This window comes from Peromyscus leucopus, chromosome X (assembly GCF_004664715.2).
Source record: "Peromyscus leucopus breed LL Stock chromosome X, UCI_PerLeu_2.1, whole genome shotgun sequence".
Classification (NCBI taxonomy): Eukaryota; Metazoa; Chordata; class Mammalia; order Rodentia; family Cricetidae; genus Peromyscus; species Peromyscus leucopus.
The window spans coordinates 115086974-115111149 of NC_051083.1; positions in this window are offsets into that span (position 1 = coordinate 115086974).

The following is a 24176-nucleotide window of genomic DNA, read 5'->3' on the forward strand; positions in this document are numbered from 1 at the left end:
CTTCACTCTCTTGTTTTCTAACAAATCCACCTTAACTCTTACCACCTTACGGCTTTTCATTCCTCCTCCATGTATTCACTCAAGGTTTCCTCTTTGTGTTTCATGTTCGCAAACTCAATATTCTTGGGGATGTGTGGTGCTCACTTGGCATTTAACTTGCTTGCTGTTCTCTGGGTGTTCTTCGTCCTGTAGTTTGAGCTATATGTCACTAATTGTAAAATACTCTTGACCATTTCAACAATATTTTCCTGTTGTTCCATTTTTTGAAAATTCAATTCATATGCATATTATCTTGTCTTATATTGTCCCATAATTTTGCTTATTTTTATCCTCTCCTTCAGCACCACTGAAAGATTTTTCTTGATTCTTGTTATGAGAATATAACAGTTCAGATACTCTAAATGGAATGAAAATTCTAAATCAGAGGAGAAAAGTCATAGCAAAAGAGAATAACAATAAATTTTGGTAAAAATAATTTAGAGAAAAAGCCAGGCATACTGATGCACACCTTTAATCCCAGCACTTAGGAGGCAGAGGTAAGTGGATCTCTATGAGTTCAAGGCCAGCCTGATTGACATAGTGAGTTCCAGGACAGCTAGAGAAACTCTGTCTCAAAAAACCACCACCACAACAACAAAATGCAAAGAAAAGGCAACCCTTTCGCAGGTGGGGATGTAATCTGACACAGTCACTATGGAAATCAGTATATGGGTTCTAGAAAGAAAGAAAGAAAGAAAGAAAGAAAGAAAGAAAGAAAGAAAGAAAGAAAGAAAGAAAGAAAGGAAGGAAGGAAGGAAGGAAGGAAGGAAGGAAGAAAGGAAGAAAGAAAGAAAGAGGAAGAAATGAAAGAAAGAGAGAAAGAAAGAGAGAGAAATAAAGAGTGGAGAGAGAAAGAGAAAAAGATAGAAAGGAAGGAAGAAAAAGAACTAAAAATAGCCATAACATACTACTTAGCCCCACCACTCCTGTGTATTTACCACAAGACTCCAAGTCAGCAGCATATCACAGTGGCACTTGTGAATCAAGCTTTGTTACAACACTACTCACAACTGCCAAGTTCCAGAACCAGCCTATCTGCCTGTCCAAGAGGAGTGGATAAATAAAGTGCACTATATAAACACAGTGAAATGTTATTCAGTCATAAAGAATTAAGTTAAATTTGATGCAACCAGGGATAACGATATTAAGCAAATTAAGATAAATACTACACAATTTCTCTCATCTGTGAATCCTAGATTTTATATAGATACATAAACCATATGTGTATGTATAAAAAGAAAGTAAGAGGTAAAACTTTTCAGAGAAACAAAGGTTACCAACAAGAGCTGAAGGGAAGTAAAAGAGGAAGAGATGGAGGTATGGGGAAGAACACTGTCAAAATACATTATATACTTGTAAGAAAATGTCCCTATAAAATCCAGTATCATGCACAATGAATACATACCAATCTTTTGAGATATTAGGAATATTGGTTTTAATGCAATTTTTATGAAAGACAGTTGGAGAGACAACTAATTGTTTAACAAAGTATACTGCTCTTTCAGAGGACCCAAGTTCCATTCCTAGTACCCAATGTCAGTCAAGTCACAATCACCTGGAACTCCATTTCTGGGGGATAGAATTTGAGAGTAAGCAAGGAAGGAGGGGCATGGGAAAAGCTGGAAGGAGGAAATGGCAAGGAGGGAATTATGCAATTATATTTTAAACAACAATTAGTTAAATATGTCTCAATGTTCTATCCTCCCTTTCTGGCCTCTGTTGGCACCTGCACTCACACATGCACATCTCTCCCCCCATATATGCACATAGTTAAAAAATAATTTGCTTCACTTTATTTTATGTGCATGAAGGTATCGGATCCTGTGGAAATGAAGTTACAGACAGTTGTGAGCTGCCATGTGGGTAATGGGAATTGAGACCATGTCCTCTGGAAGAACAGCCAGTGCTCCTAACCACTAAGCCGTCTCTCCAGCCCCTTCAAAATAATTTTTATCAAATTTTCAAAGGGCTTTTTGGTAGATATTGTCCAATTGACAGTAAAAGTTTATAAGAAAATAAAAGAACCTGGAATATGCAATGGGATTTTGTGAAAGAACAAAGTTGGAAGAATTACATAATGTCATATAAAAATATACTATTTATTCCCAGTCAGCAAATGTATGTTATAGGCATAAAGAATGGCATGCAAGTCAGTGCAATCAAGTTGAATATTCAGAAAACAATTCACATTTGTGGTTTTAACAAAGATTCTAAGATAATTTGATGAGGAAAATGATAAACTTTTCAAAACATGAGTTTTGGGAAAATTATATACTCAAATGCAAACAAGACAAAAATCTAAAAAAAATATTTATTTAAACAAGCACTTCTTTACACTTACTTTATATCATACGCAGTTTTGGAGACAGGATCTTCTTTCCAAGCTAGACTGGAATTTATTATGTAGGCAACTCTGGACTTGAACTTACATTAATTCTCTTTCCTCAGCCCCTTGAGTGTTGTAATTATAGGTTTGACCCACCACACCTAGGTTTATATATACATCAATATTAACTCCAAAGTGTGGTGGTATTGTGTTCCCCAAAATATTGTGCTCCCTAATAAACTTATCTGTGGTCAGAGACAGAACAGCCACTAGATACAAAGGCTAGAAAATGGTGGCACTCACACCTTCAATCCTAGCACTCCAGAGGTACAAATCCCTCTGGATCTCTGTGAGTTTAAGGCCACATTGAACACACACCTTTAATCCCAGAAAGCGAGCCTTTAATCCCAGGGAATGGTAGAAGGAAGCAGAAAGGTATATAAGGCATGAGGACCAGAAACTAGAAGCATTTGGCTGGTTAAGCATTTGGCTGGTTAAGCTTTCAGGCTTCTAGCAGCAGTTCAGCTGAGACCCATTCTGGATGAGGATCCCGTCTGAGGAAACAAGACCAGCTGAGGATCCAGCGAGGTGAGGTAGCTGTGGCTTGTTCTTGTTCTCTGATTTTCCAGTGTGCACCGCAATACTTGGCTGCGGGTTTCATCTTATTAATAAGACTTTCTAAGATTCCTGCTACACCAAAGTGTACACTAAACCTAAATTTAAGAGGTAAAAATCACAAAATTCTTCATGATAAAGTATAAAGGGAAATCTTTATGTTATTTGGTCCAGAAAATGATTTCTTAGCTACAACACAAATGACATGATCCATAATTGAAAGAAATAGTAAGTTATATTTCATCAACATGAACAACATTTGAACATCATTAATAAAATTAAAAAAACAAATATGGCATGGAGGACAGTATTTATAAATCATATATCTACTAAAACATTTTAATCTAGACTATATGAACTATTGTAATAATATTAAGAATACAAATAATAAAAATTTAGATACAAAATTTAAACAGATTTTCTCTAAAGAAAATAACTGGCTAATACACATAAAAATGATACTCAATATGGTTAATCATTATGGAAATTCAAATTAGCATCATGATACAATACCAATACATACTTTTTGAAATGTATTAAAAAGGCAGACTGTACAAATCATGCGTAAAGATATGGAAAATTAAGTCTCTCATGCATTGCTGATGAAAACACAAAATGTTGCACCTGCTTTGCAAATGGTCTTGCCGTTTCTGCTAAGTTAAGCTCTTGTGACTGAACTACTTTATTAATAGGAAGATCCTGAGGAGAAATAAAAGCATATGTCTAAAGATTTATACTGCATTTATGACAATAAATAAAATACCTAAATGGCAACATCCAAAGTGTCTGTATACACATGAATGAACTAAGTGAATGTAGCTTATCTGTACATTGGAATGCTTTCTGCAGTTTAAACAGTGACCTATTGATATGTCATATAATGTGATTATCCTTAACATTATGTTAAAACAAGGTTCATATGTATGATTCTATTCACATGAAATGCCTAGTCAAAAAGGAAATCTTTGCAAATAGTAGCTGAGCAGTGGTTAATATAAAACCAACAAAGCAAAACAGAACCCTTCCTCTAGATAAAGAGCTACAGCAAACAAGGAATGCCCAAAGTAGGAGGAATAACCAAGAAAAAGAGATTCCTGGAGAGATGGTTCTGTGGTTCAGAGCACTTGTTTCTCTTGCAGAGGACCCAAGTTTGATTCCCAACACCCTGATCGTGGCTCACAACCATTCATAACTCCTAACTTTTTCTGGCACCAGGCAAACATGTGATGCGTATACATACATATAGGTAAAACATTTAGATATATGAAAAATTAAAGAAAAAACAGAAAAGTCATCATGAATTTGAGAGGAAGAAAGGAAGGAGGGGCATAGAAGAAGGAGGAAATTATGTAATTATATTTTAATTTAAACAATAATAATTAAATATGCCTTAATGTATTTTAGAGTTTTTATTGAGAAATGTTAATTATACATAATAACAGGTTTGGCTTGGCATTTTATACATATATAATTTATTGTAATCATATTTATTTCCTACTCCCCTCTTGTCTGCCTCACTGGTTCTTTCCTTCTTCCCAACTACTCCTCCTTCTACTTTTGTGTCTTTTATTGCAAACAATTGAATTATCAAAAATCTTTCTTTAGAGAAATTCCATGCCCTGATTGTTTCATTGTAAACCATATGAAAACATTAAAGAATGGTCTTTATTCACTTCCCCATAATAGAAGGCATATATTTAACTAGCTTTATGAGGCTGGCACATCACTAATGCCAAGACTAATTATAATCAGAGAGGGGAACTCTTTTCAGTTAATAAGACCTAATGAATCCATTGCTAGCATCTTGTTCATTGGTAAAATAATCACACACATTGCCACTAATACTGAGAATAAGACAAAGATGTGCTCTCATTCAGAAATACTTTGCAACATTCTCATGGAGGAGCTAGAGCTTGGAGTAAGGCATGATAAAATATGTAAGGCATAACAATTGGAAGACAAGATATAGAAATGTTTTGATTTGCAAATTATATAATTATTTATAAAGACAATTTGAAGAAGTTTCTAAAATATCTCCAAGAGCTAATAGGAAAATTTAACCCTCTAAGAGAACAAAAGATAACAGTACAAAACACTTGTGGTGACATACTGTTTCCCCCATATATTGTGCATCCTAATAAACTTATCTGGGGTCAGAGGACAGAACAGCAACTAGATAGACATAGAGGCCGGAAAATGGTGACACACACCTTTAATCCTAGCATTCTAGAGGCAGAGATTCATCCAGATTTCTGTGAGTTCAAAGTCACACTGGAAACATCCAAGCATGGTAACACACTCCTTTAATCCTAGAAAGTAATAGCAAGAAGTAGAAAAGTATATAAGGCATGAGGACCAGGAACTAGAGCCTACTTGAGCTTTTAGGCTTTTGAGCAGCATTTCAGCTGAGAGCCATTCGGATGAGGTCACAGAGGCTTCCAATTTGAGGAAATGAGCTCGGCTGAGGAATTGGCGAGGTAAGGTTAGCTGTGGCTAGTTCTGTTTCTCTGATCTTCCACCGTTCACCCCAATACCTGGCTCCGGGTTTGTTTTTTATTAATAAGACCCTTTAAGATTTGTGTTACAAACACTGTTTTATTAAAATTCTGAGATGAGAGCATATTGGTACAAAAGTGCAATACTTATAAGAAAAACACACTTTGGGAAACTTTGCTAATGACTCACAGCTTTTAAAACCACAAAATAGTTCTCCAAACAGTTCCATTTCCATGTGACTCCTTTCAGGTAATTATATTTACTTTCATCCTCATACGTAATTTTCTTAAGCTTAAATTTGATTTATTTATTTGGGTAGGCAGAGGTACATTTGTGCCATGATGTGCATGTAGAGTTTAGAGGACAACTTGCAGGAGTCAGCTCTCTCTTTTCCCATTGTGGGTCTCAGGGATCAAAATCAGGGCATCAGGCTTGGTGCAAACTTGTTTACCTATTGAGTCATCTCACTAGCCTCTTCTCTCATTCTTTCTGTTTTTCCTTTTATTGAGAATAGCTTTTATTCTAACACAATATATCTAACCTAAGTATGGTACCCCTCTCTCTGCTCCTTCCAACTCCTCCACAACTCCCCTTCCATCCAGAGCCACCATTTCTATCTCTCCTTAGAAAACAAACAGGCTTCTACGGGATAATAGTAAAAAAAAAAAATGCAATAAGATAAAACAGTACATTGGAATTTGACAAAACAAACAAATGGAAAAAAGACCAAGAAAATGCACAAGAAACAGATATAAATGTAAAAACAAACTTGTTCACACAGTTAGGAATCCTATAAAAACAAAACACTAACCTAGAAGACATAATATATAGACAAAAGATCTGTAGGGTTAAAGGAATATAAATATAAAGATATATATATATGTGTGTGTGTGTGTGTGTGTGTGTTTTAAAGAAAAATAAAAATAAAATTTAAAAAGAAGATAAAATTATATATATTAAAAAAAAGCCCTGACATGACATGAAACAGGGAACCTCTAGTGACGTCATTGAGTTTGTTTTCTGTTGACCGTATACTGTTGGTAATGCAGCCCACATTTAAGAGTAGTTGTTTCCCCAGTGAGACTCCTTTGAGGAAACTAAATTTTCATTTGAAGTACCTATCAATTGGAGCTATCTGGGTTAGGGATGGGCGTGTGTGTCCACTTCTCCATTTAGCCCTAGGACCCCATCTGGTGAAAACTGCCTCAGTCTCTGTGAGTTCATATGATCTTTGATCATGTTGATTTAGAGAGCCCAACAAGATTATTTTGGTGTCCTCCATTTCTTCTGGCTTTTACCCTCTTTCTACCTCTTTTTCCTCAGGGTTTGCTGAGTCCTGATGGGAGAGATTTGATGGAAACATCCAATTTATGGCAGAGTGTTATAAGGTCTCACTCTGCATAAGGTCTGGCTGTGGGTCTCTGTATTTGTTCCTATCTGCTGCAAGAGGAAGTGTCTCCGATGACGGCTGAAAAAAGGTATGGATCTATGAGTATAGAAGAATGGTATTAGGAGTCATTTTATTGCCACTTTAAAAAAAACAGTATTGCTGTGGGATGGTATGTATGTCAAATTGCTCTGATTGGTCAATAAATAAAACACTGATTGGCCAGTGGCCAGGCAGGAAGTAGGTGGGACAAGGAGAGAGGAGAATTCTGGGAAGCAGAAGGCTGAGGCAGAGAGACACTGCCAGCTACTGCCATGACCAGCAGCTTGTGAAGACACCAGTAAGCCACCAGCCACGTGGCAAGGTATAGATTTATAGAAATGAATTAATTTAAGCTATAAGAACAGTTAGCAAGAAGCCTGCCACGGCCATACAGTTTGTAAGCAATATAAGTCTCTGTGTTTACTTGGTTGGGTCTGAGCGGCTGTGGGACTGGCGGGTGTCAAATATTTCTCCTGACTGTGGGCAAGGCAGGAAAACTCTAGCTACACCGTATATTTGGTTTTGGTCTAGGTTCCTAGGCTATGTAGTCTCAGACTTTTGATCACCCAAGCAAGCTTGGGTATGGGTTCCAACATAGTAAGTGGGACTCAAGTCAAATCAGACATTGTTTGGTTATGCCCCAAAGTTTTGTGCCACCATTGCACTAGAATGAATATCTTGCAGTCGGGACATCAGTATATAGATCAAAGGGTTTGTGCCTGGGTTGGTGTTTATGTTTCCCCTTTGGCAGCTTGCAGAGTACCTTCATGTACCAAAGGCACAGAACATAGGGATGAAGGCTCTATGTAGACACCAGCTCGACATCTCCATGTTCAAATGAGTTGTGTAGGTGTTGTCTTCAGCAATGAGACCTTGCCATCAGTTCATGGAGAACAACCCATAGTCTTGGCAACAGCCTGGGTTGTTTAGGGTTTTCCATGGAACCCTTTTGGCCAACAACTCAATTAGATGTAACCCAATCTCAATACTGGAAATTACATTTGGTGACAAGAGATGTCCAGTTGGGGCTCTCTCTCCCCCATTATGTGGCAATTTCATTTAGGTCACCTTCATATATGCATAACTTTTACAAAGCTTCTACTGTATTAGGTTTTCATACTTCCCCTTAAATGTCCCTTTGTTCTAGCTGTCTCTCTTTTATTCTACCCCCACATCTCCCTCCCCATTCCACTCCACCCTTGATCTTCCCATTCGACTCCACCCTCTTCATGCATCCAGAATTATTTATTTCCATTTCCTAGGGAGATCTACCTGCCCCCATGCAATCCCTTACTCTATGCCAAACCTCTGTGGTCCTGCAGATTGTAGTAGCTTGGTTATCATTGATTTATAACAGCTACTATCCACATATAAGTGAATACCATATTTGTCTTTCTGAATCTGGAATACCTCATACAGGATGATTTTTTTCTAGTTCCATCCATTTACATGCAAATTTCATGATTTCATTTTTTAAGTAGCTGAATAATATTCCATTGTATAAATGTACCACCTTTTTAAAAAATCCATTCATCTTTTAAGAGACATGTAGGTTGTATCCAATTTCTGGCTATTACAAATACAAGAACAATGAATATGGTTGAACAAGTGTTTGTGTGGTAGGATGATGCATCCTTTGGGTATACACACAAGAGTGGTATAGTGGAGTCTTGAGGTAGAATGGTTCCCAATTATCAGAGGAACCGCCATATTGGTTTCCATAATGGCTGTACAAGTTTGCACTCCTACCAGCAATGGAAGAATGTTCACCCCTTGCTCCATATCCTTGTCAGAAAGGATCTTAGCCATTCTGACAGATGTAATATGAAATTGCACAGTTTTGATTTGTATTTCCCTGATGACTAGGGATATTGAATTGTTAAGTGTTTCTCAGCCATTTGAGTTTTCTCTTTTGAAAATTGTTTAGATTGGTGTCTCATTTTTTAATTGAGTTATTTCTTTTCTTTATATCTAGTTTTTTGAGTTCTTTATATATTTTGAATATTAGCCTTCTATCAGATATGGAGTTAGTAAAAATATTTTCCCATTATGTATCCTTCTGCCTTTTTCTGAATGATGGTGTCGTTTGCCACACAGAAACTTCTCAGTTTCATGAGGTCCTATGGCAACTGTATTCTGTTCAGAAAATCCTCTACTGTGCCAGTGGGTTCAAGGTTATTTCCCATTTTCACTTCTATCAGATTCAGTGTATCTGGTTTTTGTTGAGGCCTTTGATACATTTGTAGTTGGTTTTTTTTTTTTTTTTTTGTGGGGGAGGTGATAAGTATCTATTTGGATTCCTCTATAGGTATCATCCACTTTGACCAGCACCATTTGTTGAAAATGCTTTCTTTTTTTCCAGAGTGTATTTCTGGCTTCTTTATCAAAAATCAGGTCTCTATGCATGTGTAGATTTATGTATGGGTTTTCAGTTCAATTCCATTTATCAATGTATCTGTTTTGATGCTTAAGCCAATACCATGTGGTGTTTTTTATTACTGTAGCTCTGTAGTACAACTTGAAATCAGAAATGGTGAGACCCCCAGCAGTTCTTTTATTGTTCAGGATTATTTTAGCAATTCTGGGTTCTTCTTTTTCCATATGAAGCTGTGAACTGTCCTTTCAAGATCTATGAATATTTGTATTGGAATTTTGATGGGATTTACATTGAATCTGTACATTGCTTTTGGTAGTTTGGCCATACCAGTCCTTGAGCATGGGAGATCTTTTTATCTTCTGATTTCTTCAATTTCTTTCTTCAAAGACTTGAAATTTTTATCATAGAAGTTTTTTACTTGCTTGGTAAGAGTTACCCTGTGGCATTTTATATTTTTGAGGTGTTATTTCCCTGATTTCTTTCTCAGTTCATTTGTCATTTGTATATAGGAGGACTACCCATTTTGTGAGTTAATTTTGTATCCAGCTACTTTACTGAAAGTGTTTATCAGCTGTAGGAGTTTTCTGGTTGAATTTTTAGAGTCACTTACATATACTACCATAAAATTTTAAAATAATATCTTTACTTCTTCCTTTCCAATTTGTACCCTTGATCTCATTTAGTTGTCTTTTTTCTCTAGATAAGACTTCAAGTACTATACTGAATAGGTATGTAGAGAGTCAATATACTTGTCTTGTTCCTGAGTTTAGTGAAATTTCTTTGACTTTCTCTGCATTTAAGTTGATGTTGGCTATGAGCTTGCTGTAAACTACCTTTAGTATGAAGAGAAATGTTCCTTGTACCCATAATTTCTCCAGGAATTTTATAATGAAGGTATGTTGGATTTTGTCAAAGACCTTTTCTTTATGTAATGAGATGATTATGTGGTTTTTGTCTTACAGTGTGTTAGCATCATGGATTACATTTATCAGTTTATATATGTTGACCCATCCCTGCATCTCTGGGATAAAGCCAACTTGATCATGATAGATGATCATTTTGATGTATTCTTGGATTTGGTTTGCAAATATTTTTGTGAGTATCTTAGCATCTATATTCATAAAGGAAATTGGTCTGTAATTTTCTTTCTTTGTTGGCTCCTTGTGCAGTTTGGGTATCAGGGTAACTGTGGCCTCATACAATGAATTGGGCAATGTTCCTTCTGTTTCTATTTGAAGAGTATTGGCATTAGCTCTTCTTTGAAAGTCTGGTAGAATTCTGCCCTAAAGCCATATGGCCCTGGGCTTGCTTTGGTTGGGAAACTTGTAATGACTGCTTCTCTTTCACTAAATTACTTCTCTGATCTCAATTTAACTTTGGTAAGTAGAACATATAGAGGAAATGATGTTTCTTTTAGATATTCAAATTTGGTGGAGTGCAGATTTATAAATTATGTCCTTATGTTTCTCTGGATTTCCTCAGTATCTGTGGTTATGTACCCCCTTTATCCTCTAATTTTGTTAACTTGAATCTTTTCTCTGCCTTTTCATTAATTTGGATACAGCTTTTCTTTTTTGATATTTCATACTATTTATTGTTTTAGGCTTATTTGTGATAACAGAATAATACATAATAACACTAAGAAAAGACCTAATTGTACCACGTTTTCTTTATCCATTCTTCTGTTGAGGGACATCTAGGTTGTTTCCAGAATCTGGGTATTATGAATAAAGCTGTTATGAATATAGTTAAGCAAAAGTCCTTGTGGTATGATTGAGCATCCTTTGGTTATATACCCAAGAGTGGTATAGCTGGGTCTTGAGGGAGGCTGATTCCCAATTTTCTGATTTCCAAATTGGCTGTACCAGTTTACACGCCCATCAGCAATGGAGGAGTGTTTCCCTAGCACCACATCCTCTCTAGCCTCAGCTGTCACTTGTGTTTTTGATCTTAGCCATTCTGACAGGTATAAGATGGAATCTTAGAGTCGTTTTGATTTGCATTTTCCTGATGGCTAAGAATGTTGAACATTTCTTTCAGTGTTTCTTGGCCATTTGAGATTCCTCTGCCGAGAATTCTCTGTTTAGATCTGTACTCAATTTTCTAATTTGATTATTTGCTGTGTTGATGTCTAGTTTCTTGAGTTCTTTATATATTTTGGAAATTAGCCTTCTGTCAGACATGAAGATGCTGAAGATCTTTTCCCATTCTGTAGGGCTGCTGGATACAGGTTTTTCAAGATTATTGATTTTCTTGAAGAACCAACTCTTTGTTACATTGAGTGTTTGTATTTTTGTTTATAGTTTATTGATTTTAGCCTGAGTTTGGTTATTTCTTGCCATCTGTCCCTTTTGTATATGATGTCTTCTTTTTTTGCTAGAGCTCTCAGCTGTGCTGTCAAGTTACTAGTATGGAATCTCTCCATTTTTTTTTTAATGTAGGCACTTAATGCTGTGAACTTGCTTCATAGAACTGCCTTTATTGTGTACCATAAACCTGAGTATGTTGAATATTCATTTTCATTCAATTCTAGAACATCTTAAATTTCTTTCTTTTTCTTTCTTTTTTTTTCTATCTTCACCCAGTGGTAATTCAGTAAAGAGCTGTTCAGTTTCCATGATTTTTTTCAGGCTTTCTGCTCTTTCTGTTGTTGTTGATACCTAGCTTTAATCCATGGTGGTCTGATAAGATGCAGGGGGTTATTTCAGTTTTCTTATATCTGTTGAGGCTTGCTTTGTGACAGAGTATGTGGTCAGTTTGGGGGAAAGTTCCATGAGGTGCTGAGAAGAAAGTATATTTTTTGTGTTTGGGTGAAATGTTCTGTAAATATGTTAGGTCCATTAGGTTTACAACATTAGTGAGGTCCAGGATTTCTCTGTTTAGTTTTTGTCTAGATGATCTGTCTTTTGGTGAGAGTGGAGTATTGAAGTCTCCCACTATCAGTGTGTGAGTTCAATATATAATTTAAGCTATAGTAGTGTTTGTTTTATGAACATGGGTGCCTTTGTGTTTTGATTATTATGTGCTAAGGGGAATTTGTTTTCTTATCCAATGTATTTGGTTCTCTGTATACTTCTTGTACCTATATAGGCATCTCCTTTAGGTTAGGAAATTTTTCTTCTATGATTTTCTTGAAAATGTTTTCTGGACCTTTGAGCTAGAATTCTTCTTCTTCCTCTGTACCTATTAATCTTCTTTTAAAAATTATTCTCTCATACATTTTAATCCACCCACAGTTTCCCTTCCATCCTATATATACTTATTATTCTTAAGTTGGGAATTTTCAAGGTGTCCCAGATTTTCTGGATGTTTTATGTCAGGAATTTTTTAGATTTAACATTTTCTTCTACCAAGGTATCCATTTCTTTTATTGGGTCTTTGATGCCTAAGATTCTCTCTCCCATCTTTTGTATTCCATTTGTAAACGTTATCTTTGAGGTTCCTCTTTGAGTTCCTAAATTTCTCATTTCAACCATTTGGGGTTTGGACCTTGAATTTTTCTATTCATTTCCTTCCACTGTGTGTGTTTTCAAAGATTCATGTCCTCTTTAAGGACCTCTAGCATATTTATAAAGGCTATTTTAATATCTTTGTCTTGTGCTTCAGTTATGTTGCAATATTCAAGGCCTAGTGGGCAATACTGGAGACATATTGTCTTGACTGTTATTGAGTATACAAGCGTCTATTCATCTAGGTTTGTGAAGATTGTAATTCTAGGTGATGATATCTGTTTTTGTCTATGTTGGGTAAGTGCTTTTTTCCTTAGTTCTGTTGCATCTTTCTGGTTCATCAGAGTGTGCGATAGCTCTCTTTTGCTTGGTGGGGAGTTCTTCTGGAATCCTGCTAGGTGTGGCCACTGGGGTTCCAGGTAAAATGTCTAGATATTGGTGTCTGTGACTTAGGAGTAGGGATGGCTGGGAAGGGGGTACTGAGGAATTCACAAGAGGTTGGAAAGCAGGATATGCAGCCAGAATCTGCTTAATCCCCTGACAATGGGGCCGAGAGTAAGGAGAGGCCACAATAGATGGTCTGCTACAGAGCTGGTAATGAGACTGAGGCATTGGATATGGAGGAGAGGAGGGAGAGTGAGGATCTGAAGCTCACCTACCAGATTTGCTCTCTCACTTGGTTCTATGGCAGGCTTGGCTGTTGGGTTCCCACGGAATGCTGCTGGAGTTGGTGGCAGGAATTACAGGATGAGTTGGGAGGAAGTTTGGAGCAGAAGATCTGCATCCACTGGAGGAGGGGTCAGAGAGTAAGGGAAGCACAGGAGGTGATCTGCTATAGAGCTGTGTAGGAGATGGGGGATTGAATTTGGAGGAAGGAAGGGAGAGATGAAAATCTGCAGTTAGGCTAATTGTTTCTCTGGCTAGAGTGGCCTGAAGATGCCCAGTGAAACTTCTCTTGTTTTTAACACCTGCCAAACACAGACTATTCTTTATTATTATAATTTTGTCACTTTTTAAAATATTTTATTTAATAATTAATTTAATTTTGCATGTCAGCCACAGATTCCCCTGTCCTCCTTCCTCCTATCCCCCAGCCTTCCCCCCACAATCTACCCCCATTCCCACCTCTTCCAGGGCAAGGTCTCCCCTGGGGAGTCAGCCCAGCCTGGTAGATTCAGTTGAGGCAGGTCCAGTCCCCTCCTCCCTGCACCTAGGCTGAGCAAAGTGTCTCAGCATAGGCCCTTGCTTCCAAAAAGCCAGCTCATGCACCAAGGACAGGTCCCAGTTCCACAGTCTGGGGGCCTCCTAAACAGTTCAAGCTCATCAACTGTCTCACTTATCCAGAGGGCCTGATCCAGTTCCACGGGGGCTCCTCAGCTATTGGTTCATAGTTCATGTGTTTCCACTAGTTTGGCTATTTGTCTCTGTGCCTTTTCCAATCAGGGTCTCAATATCTCTTGCTCATAAAACCCCTTGTCTCTTGGACTCCTGGAGCTCCACCTGGGGCTTGTCCATGGATCTCTGCATTTGCTTCCATCAGTTATTGGATGAGAGTTCTATCATGACAGTTAGGGTGTTCTGCCATCTGACCACCAGAGTAGGTCAGCTCAGGCACTCTCTCGACCATTGCCAATAGTCTATAGTGGAGGTATCTTTGTGGATTTCTGGGTCAGGAACAGAGTGGGAGAACAAGGAAAGAGATACCATGATAAATGACTACCCCATAGGAATAGGAATTCTGTCACTTTTAATAGTATTATATAGATGGAAGCAAAAGACATACTACTTTCATGACTGACTTATTTCACTATGGTTAAACTTATGGATATTTATTCAAGTCATTATATACATCTAGAATTTCTTTGTCTTTTTATCGTTGGGTAGTTTTCCATATGGTACCTATTAAAGAACATCTGGGCTGCTTCTGTTCTTTGCTTTGTTATAAATAGAGCTGTTATATTGATGTTTAGCTTTTTGCAAGAGCATAACTTCTTTCTCTGAGATAAATGCCCCCGAATACTGTGGCTAGTTATATGGTAGTTGCATGTTTAGTTCTATAAGAAACTGCTTGTTTGAAAGAGTTGTTAAGCCCATTTGAATTCTCTTTTCCACTTTATGAGAGTCCAGATTTTTTTTTTTTTTTGCATTCTCAAAAGCAGCTGGAATTATCACTACTTTCTATTCTAACTATTCTGTTAGATGTATATCTACAGTGGTTTTAATTTATATCTCCACTGGCTAATGACATTTAAAACACTCTCAAGTATTTATTTGTGACTTATCTTCTTTGATGAAATAATCAGTCCATGGCCTTTGCACATTTTAGAATTATACAGATTCGTTTTACTAGTTGAAAATATTGTAGATACCAATACTTCCTTGAAATGATATGTAATTTGAAAATGGCTTTTATTTATCTTTAGCTTGTTTTCCTTCCCTTTAACAATGAAGTTTGGAGGTCAATTTCTCTAAAATTTGGTGATAGGCAGTTTATCAGTATATATCTTTTTTTTTGGACAATTTACAAAGTCAGATTTTATTGGTCCCTTATTCACAAAAGCACTTAAATTATGTCGATCAAACATGTATAACTAAGCCAGGTGGTGGTGGAGCACGCCTTTAATCCCAGCACTTTGGAGGCAGAGCCAGGTGGATCTCTGGGAGTTCGAGGCCAGCCTAGTCTACAAAGCAAGTTCCAGGACAGCCAGGACTGTTACACAGAGAAACCCTGTCTCGAAAAATGAAAAACCAAAACAAACAAAAAAAAAACCATGTATAATTAAATCAAAAAATACCAACAGAATTATGACTAAGAATCAGAAATCCACACATTTAGCAGTGAGCTAGAGAAAGATCACAGGACACTATCACATTTCTTTGCAATTGTGGCTTCTGGACAGCACTGGAATCAACAGGTTTTTAAACTTCTTAGGTTTATAAGATTTGGGGACTTACTTCATTTCATGGGTTCGAAAACATTAACATTGCAAAAGTTCAAGTATTCCTTCATTTACAGAGTCTGGGTCTGTGGCGGAGCTTTTTGAAGACTTCCCCACACTGCTGAAATTCAAGGTAGAAATTTCCTATACTATTAACAGTGATAGGTTTTCTTTCCACTGTGTCTTTCTTCCCATGTGTGCTAACAAGGATGGGCAAAAAGCTTTCCCAAATTAGTATTCATCTCAAGTCCTCAGCGCTGAAATGCTTCCCAACAGGATGTGAACTCATAGGGTTTGACACACCGAACAAACTGTGGCACATACTTCTGACTGAAACCATTGCAGACTTTCCCACACACCCTGCACCCCTGGGCTCATTTTTAACCCATGTGCTGGAATGTGTGGAGCTCTTCTACTCACACTCAACTTCTTCTAACTCATACTTAAAACTATCCATCACCAATTGACTGTGTATATGCATGTGCCTCCTATGACTTTTGGAATACGAGAACCCCTTACCACATTCCTGACATTTGTAGGACTGTCCGTTGTGTGTTCTCATGTGATTCTGGATGTAACTGGAACAACTGAAGGCTTTCCCACACTCCTTACATTCATACGGCTTTTGTCCAGTGTGAGTGGACAAATGGATTCATAAGGAAGAACTATATTTAAAGGTTTTCCCACACTGCATACATTCATAAAGCTTCTCCTTGGCATGGCTTTTTTTCATGGTTTTGGAGGGAATAGACACAAGGATAAGCTTTCCCACACACCTCGCATTTTAAGGCCAGGCTCCACTGTGTGTCCCTAAATGTCTTCTTGCACAGTGGCCAGAAGTAAAGGTCTTCCCACACTCTTTACATTCATAGGGTTTCTCTCCAGTGTGACTTCTCTCATGTGCTTGAACATGGCTGGAATGTCTGAAGGTTTTCCCACACTGCTTACATTCATAAGGTTTCTCCCCAGTGTGAATCCTCTTGTGTAGTTTAAAGAAACAGTAACTCTTGAAGGTTTTCCGGCAGTGTTTACATTCATAAAGTTTTTCTGTTGTATAAAGCCTTCTATGCATGTCAAGGGAACTGACAGTCCAGAACATCATCCCTCATTCCTTACATTCAGGTATCTCTCCAGAGTGAATTATCTTATGTCCCCAAAGGGCATCAGCATTAGGAAATATTTCTCCACACACCTTGCATTTATGCCTGTCTGCATTTTGAGTTAGCACATGCCTATTGGCACAGTGGCGATAACGAAAGGCTTTCTCACAATGTATACATTTATAAGGTTTCTGTCCATTGTGGATCTTTTTATGTTTTTTAAGGGAGATTGAGCACATAAAGGCTTTACCACATGTTTCACATTCACAGTATTTCTTTATATATTTCTGATAGTCACATGGTCTCTGTTTAGAGTTGAACATAACATACCTCTTCGGGGACGACTGACTGGTGTTGTGGCAATCAGGAAGTTCAGGAGTCTTGTTTGTGATATCAACTGGATTTTGGGTTATGGCTTCTCTATACTGGCCATTGTCTGCAAGTTCATGGTCTCTCTTTACCATTTGTATTCTCATAATTCTCTTTAGACTTCTGTAGTAAGCTTCCAAATTCCACTGTTCCCATTTTGTTCCTATAGAAGTCAGATTCCTGTAGGTTTCCTGCATCACATCTCTGTAGAGATTCTTCTGGAAAACATCCAGCAAGGCCCATTCTTCCTGGGTGAAGTTCACAGCCACATCCTCAAAGGTCACTGGGTCCTGAAACATCCCATGTTATTACACAATAAAGAGACTGGCAGCGGCTGGTGCTTACTCTTTGCTGATACCAGGCCAAGAGGATAATGCTTCCATCAGTTCTATGACTTGGTAATCAGACCTGCCACCTCCTCTTCCTCCCACACTGCAACATGGTGCACTCCCACTATCCCTGCGCTCCTCCTTGAGTATGTATCTTATGTACATTGTTTTGCTCTCAATTCTTAGAGCAATTTGATTAGCTCTTTATCCTGAATATTTTTCCTATTTCATGATTATGTCTATGATCTGCTCTGAGTTAATTTCAGAACAATGTGTAATATTTTGGTTAAGGTTCATTTTCATGGGTACAGATGCCTAATTGCACCAACATAATTTGCTTTAATATCTATCTTTCATCCATTGATTTACTTTTGGTGAGGGGAAAAGGGTATATTTTGGCTTACATTTCTAGAAGGATATAGTGTATCATATTGAGAATGACATGGCAACCATTATGGAAGGCAGAGTGGTAAGAGTAAGTGGCTGGATGTTCACATTGTATCCATGCCAAGAAAGCACACAGTGATGAATGCTTGAGCTTAGCTTACTTTGTCCTTTTTACATAGTTCAGAATCTTAGCCCAGGGAATCGTGCTACCCACAGTAGATAGATGGGTTTTCTTACTCCATAAAGACATGCCCAGAGGAGATATTTGTCTAGTCAACATTGTTGAATCTATTATTTCATCATTTAGTTAAAAACACTTTCTCAAATATGGTACTCATGTATAAAATGTTCAAAGTAATTGAAAACCTAAACTTAAAAGTAAATACAATAAAATAAACTCTAAGACAGCTATTCTAAAAATATAAGGTAGATAATGAGGAAGATATCCAAGGTTGACTTATAGTCTCCATATGCACACATATACACTCAAAAAATAAATTATAAAGAAAAAACAAGAAATGAAAGTAGAAGTGAGACTATTTGGGAAGAGAAAAGGGATCAAAAGATGGGGAATGGGTACAAAACAGGGAGATAAGTTAATACAATTAAAGTACAGTATCTCTGTATGCAAAACTGTCACAGTAACACTATTATTTTTATTAATATATGCAAATTAAAAGGAAAAGTGGTTAACCTATGTGCATGTGACTGATGCTGCATTCTCTATTTTGTTTTATCAATGCTGTAGAACAATAATATTATTCTATCACAATAGGCCACATTTTAATCTATCATATACATACTTTGGAAAGTGAGTTTCAAAAGTAATACTAATTATAACAGCCTGAAATAGTTAAACAGGAATAAATTTAACAAAAATAGACAGGGCCAATACATACATTCTTGTGAAAAATATCTAAGAAAAAATGAGAAATAAATGAGATGAATGCACTATATTTGTAGTTTAGGAGGGAGAAGAAGAAATTATTTTTCCAACTTTACTTATGGTTCCAAATTTATTTTGCAGCCACAGTCAAATATCAACAGGCTTTTAATAAAAATTCACAAACTAATTCTAAAAAAAAATATATATATATATAACATTCAAAAACCAGGAGAAATCAAAACAATATTTAAAAAGAACATCACTGAAAGAAGTACTTCAGTTTATATAAAAAATTAATATTAAGGTCAAGACTGTGATAGTTCCCAAGTAATGACAGATATATTATTGGAAATAGAAATTCAGAAATAAACCTGAATTTAGACAGTTATTCAATTTTTGACAAGGTACTAAAGCAATTCTACAAGGAAAGGAAAATATTTTGATTTTGTTTTGCTTGCTTTTTGATCTCTTTTTACAGACAGTTCTAGAATAATTACATATCCACGAAGATAAATAAGAATCTTAACCTTTTTTTTGATAGTAAATATGAAAAGTCTACGTATAAAAAATAATTCTCCAATCTTTTATCATAAGGTATACAAACTTAATTCATGATGGGTCATAGACATAAGCATAAAGGTTAAACTATGCGGTTTAAAGAAAAACATGGGTGAATATCTTTTGTAAACCTGTAGATGAGGGGTTTGTGTGCAAGGCACTGAAAACAGTAGCAATATAAAACTGATAAGATAAATTCCATCAAATGTTAAATCTCTTGCTCACTTCAGACATCACTCAAAAAGTCTTACAGTAAGAGAAAATATTTGTAAAATTAATATCTGACAAGATTACTACTCAGAATATCAAAGAAACTCATACAACTGTAATAATAAAACTCTAAAACAGTTTGAATGCATGGAAGTTGCACAGCCAGATCAGAAAGCAGTTTTCTTGCTTCCTATAAAATTGAACATAGAATTGTCATGTGACTAAACTTTCTCACTCTTACGTACATACTTAAGTGAGTCAAAAACTTATATGAACAGAAAAACTCTACTCTAAGGGTTAAAATAGTCTTATTATTTCTCCAAATTGGAAGCAACCTAGAGATTGTCCAATAGGTAAATTGATGCAGAGACTATGTGGAGTATTATTTGGTTATCAAAAGGGACAGATGGCTGGTTTTGCAATAATGGAGATGAGTCTTAAATAAATTTTGCCTAAGTGAAAGCAGGAAAATCACAAGCCAATGTATTGTATCAATTTCTATATCTGATATTCTGGGAAAGCAAAGCTAACATATAAAAGACAGATCTGGGGTTTCTAGGAGTTTGAGGAGGGAAAGGAGATGATCACAAAGGAACTGTATATGGACATTTTCAGGTGATCGAAATGTGTGTGGTACCATGCTAGGAACACATGAATACGTATTTGTCAAAACCATAGTATCATATATCATAGAGAGTGTCTCACTGTATAAACATAAAAAAACTATGCTATCTACAGAACCTGGAATGGAATAAAGAGTGAGGAAATTATATCTAACTTTTATAAATATGATATAGCTTTATTTCATGAAGTGAAAAGGGTAGCAGCTGGCTTGATAATTGTGGTTATTTGATATGAAAAGCAGAATTGCACACAAGCACTGTAGTAGAGATAAATCTCTTTCTTACAAGGGTACAGTTTAACAATTCAGAAACTTCATTACATATTTGCTGGGGTTGAAAAATAGGAGTGGATTAAAAGTAGTCAGAGTAAGCTTTCTCTACCAGAGAAATAATTAACACATAAGACAGGAGAATGTATTAGTTTTCTATTGCTGCCATAATAAATTGCCACAAACGAAGTGCCTTAAAAATAACACAAATTTATTTTCATATAGCCCTGTAGATAAAATTTCAATATAATCTTATGAGGGGTAAAAAATGGAGGTGCGAGCATGCTTCCTTTCTGCCTACTTCCCTGCTTATAGATGCCACTTGTGTTCCTTGACTTATGATGTCCTGTCTCCAGGAGAGCCAGTAATCTTTTACCTCTCTGTGTCTTCCTTGAAGAGTCATCTCTAGCTTCTACTCAGTGTACCCTAGATCTTTATGGACGGTGTGAAACAATGAGCCCACTCAGATAACCCAGAATAACCTCTGTGCCTTACAACTGTTATACTAAAAAATGTAATTCTCTTTTGCAATGTAATGGGACATCATTGCCTTCTGGGACAAGGATGTGAGTATCTTTTGGAGGCTTTTTTTACCTACTACAAGAAGAACGACAAAATAAACCTTTTTGTTCTGGATTTGCATTAGAGATATCAATGTAAATCCATTTGTGTGAATACATATATACATCAATTCAACATAAAATATGCTTTTTTATATATTACTTTCCTGGCTCTACCTATCAAGAAGGTCTAGATATAGTAACAACTTGTCAGCAACAACCACACCCAAGTTCACACCTTGATTTCTGTCTTAGTTACACTTCTATTGTTGTGAAGAGATACTGTGACCAAGACAACTTGTAGAAGAAAGTATTTAATTGGGGGTGTGCATACAGCTCCAGAGGGTGAGTCCATGATCATCATGGTGGGGAGTGTAGCAGCAGTCAGGAAGGGATGGTGCTGGAGAAGTAGTTAAGAGCTACATCTTCACCTACAGATGAAGGGCCTGGCATGGGCTTTTGAAACCTTAAAACCCACCCCCAGTGACACACCTACAACAAGACCATATCTCTTAATCTTTCTCAAGTAGTTGTACTAACTAGAGACCAAACATTGAAACATGTCAGCTTATGGGGAACATTCTCATCCAAACAACCATGGTTTCTAAATATTACTTTTCATTAAAAACAGTTATGATCCCTAAACAATGGATGATTCTAAGGAAGAATCAGGGACTATGGTAGTTTGAATGTAATTGGCCCCCATAATCTCATAGGAGTGGCACTATTAGGAGGTATGGCTTTGTTTGAGTGGGTATGGCATTGTTGGAGAAAGTGTGCCACTGTGGGGGTAGACTTTGAGGTCTCATATATGACACTTAGAGTGTCAGCTGACTTCTTGTTGCCTGCAAAATGTAGCACTCTCAGCTCTAGCACCACATCTGCCTGCATGCTGGCATGCTCCCCATCATGATGTCAATGGACTGAACCTCTGAAATTGTAAGCCAGCCACCTCTATTAAATGTTTTACTTTATAAGAGTCACTGTGGTCATGGTGTCTCTTCACAGCAATATAGAAACCCTAATGAAGACAGAAATGAGCAGCAATGCTGAAGTATAAGTCTAATAAACCCTTTCCTCCCCAGCTTGCTTTTTGGTCATGGTGTTTCGTTGCAGCAACAGAAGCCCTAACTAAGACAGGGACCATACAAGATAAACTTGGATAATGTTATATTGATAGAAACTGCTTTTAAAAGCAACCACAAATAAGAAGGCCATGTAAAAATGATACAAGACCCAATCTGTGAGAATCCATAATGGCTGGACAAAGGAGAACACCTTACTAAATAATTATGGTGGTGTACCATTAGCCAAGCAATACTCACATCCACACTTACATAGCTAATTAAATAAATAGAGAATGGAGAGTAAGTCTTTTTCATAGAATAATTCCAATTAATAAAAATGAGAATAAAAGAAAACCAATAGGGCAGTATTATTTATAGGCAAGATCCACTGATTAATGCTGAAATTAACAGATCAAACTTAAATGAAAATGAAAGATTTCTATGTAGACAAAATTCTAAACAGTCTTAGTAAATAAGAAACACAGAGCCAAATACAGAGGTAATAGTCAAAGAGATCAGAGAGCCACGACTACCTTATCTTACCACCTCACCGCTGTCGCTTCCTCAGAGAGAGCTTCTTCTGATTTGTGTTTTGATTGCCTTTCTGTGCTGCTTTCTCATTGGCTCTAAGCCCAGCCACATGACTTCCTCATCACTGCCTGTCTATACAGACTTCCAGGCCTCTTTGGTTGGTACAGCTTGTGTCACCACACTTGGCTGTGTCCTTGACCACACAGAGACTCTGCCTGCCATGTGATCGGATTAAGGGCATGTGCTTATGGCTATGTGACCTTGCGATGTGACATCTGAACTCCAGGCAAACTTTATTTATTAACTTACATATAAAATCAAATTTTAGCACAATTAAAATATCACCACACTACTAGTTACCTCAAATATTAATTCTGTGGTTATTTTATGATATCTCCATATTTTGTTTGTTACTCCTCCATATGCTACATGTGGTTTAAGTGTGAGATAGATTTAGCTATTTGTTACTAGAAAGAGTATAAAGTCTAAACAAGTGTGTATTGTGTAAGTACTGAGGACTTACGCTACTGGGAAAGACTAATTTCATTATGAAAAATCCAAAAGGTGCCACCTTGGACAAGTGGTTAAGGTTAACATCACCACTTATAAATCGCATGCCAAGTGCCCATACTGTCATATGCTGAAAGAGCATCTTGCCTCAGTCTTCTCCTTAACACATGGACCCCAGTTTGATTCTGTCAAAACATTAGGCAAAGAGAAATTGAGAAGTAGTCTATAGTACCCCCTCAAGAATGTCAATATGATGAGTCAGAAGACTGAGGAACTATCACAGATTGAATGATACTAAGATGCAGAGACAAGGAAATACAATGTTGCATCCTAGATTTGATATTGGTATAGAAAAAAGACATTAATTGTTAAGCTTATGATGGAGTTTTATCAGTTTACAGTCAGCAGCAATATGCCAATATGCTAACTTTTGATAAATGCATGTACCATAGTTGCACAATGTTCTAACATTATAGTAAATTTTTACAGTATTCGTACAACACTTTCTTAAACCTAAAATTATCTAAAAATATTTAAATGGCAAAAGGTTTAAACAGACAGTACAAGGGTAAGTATAAAAAACCAATAAAGAAGCAAATTAAAACTACAAGGCAATACCAACACACACACACACCTAGACAGTGGAAATTAAGAAAATTGTCAACATCAAATTTAGGCAAGGAAATGGAGCAATCAGATATTTCCTTCATTTGGGTGGGAGTGTAAAATGGTACTATGACTTTGGAAAACATCCCAGCAGTTCTAGAACTGAATTATTCTATGATCTAGTAATTAAACCCCCTCATATTTAGTAAAAATAAATTAAAACGCATATGTCCACATAAAATCCAGTCATGAATAGTCATTGAAGTTTAAATCACAACAGCAAGAACTTGAAGCCTCTTAGGTGTCTATCAATACAAAAAAATTTGTATACTCATACACCTGAATACTATAACAACTTGGAATCAGCTACTTTTGAATATGAAACAGCATGGATAAATGGAAAAACATTTTTGGGGGTAAAATAAAAGTACACACACACACACACACACACACACACACACACACACACACACTACTTACTAATATCCAGAACAAAAAAAT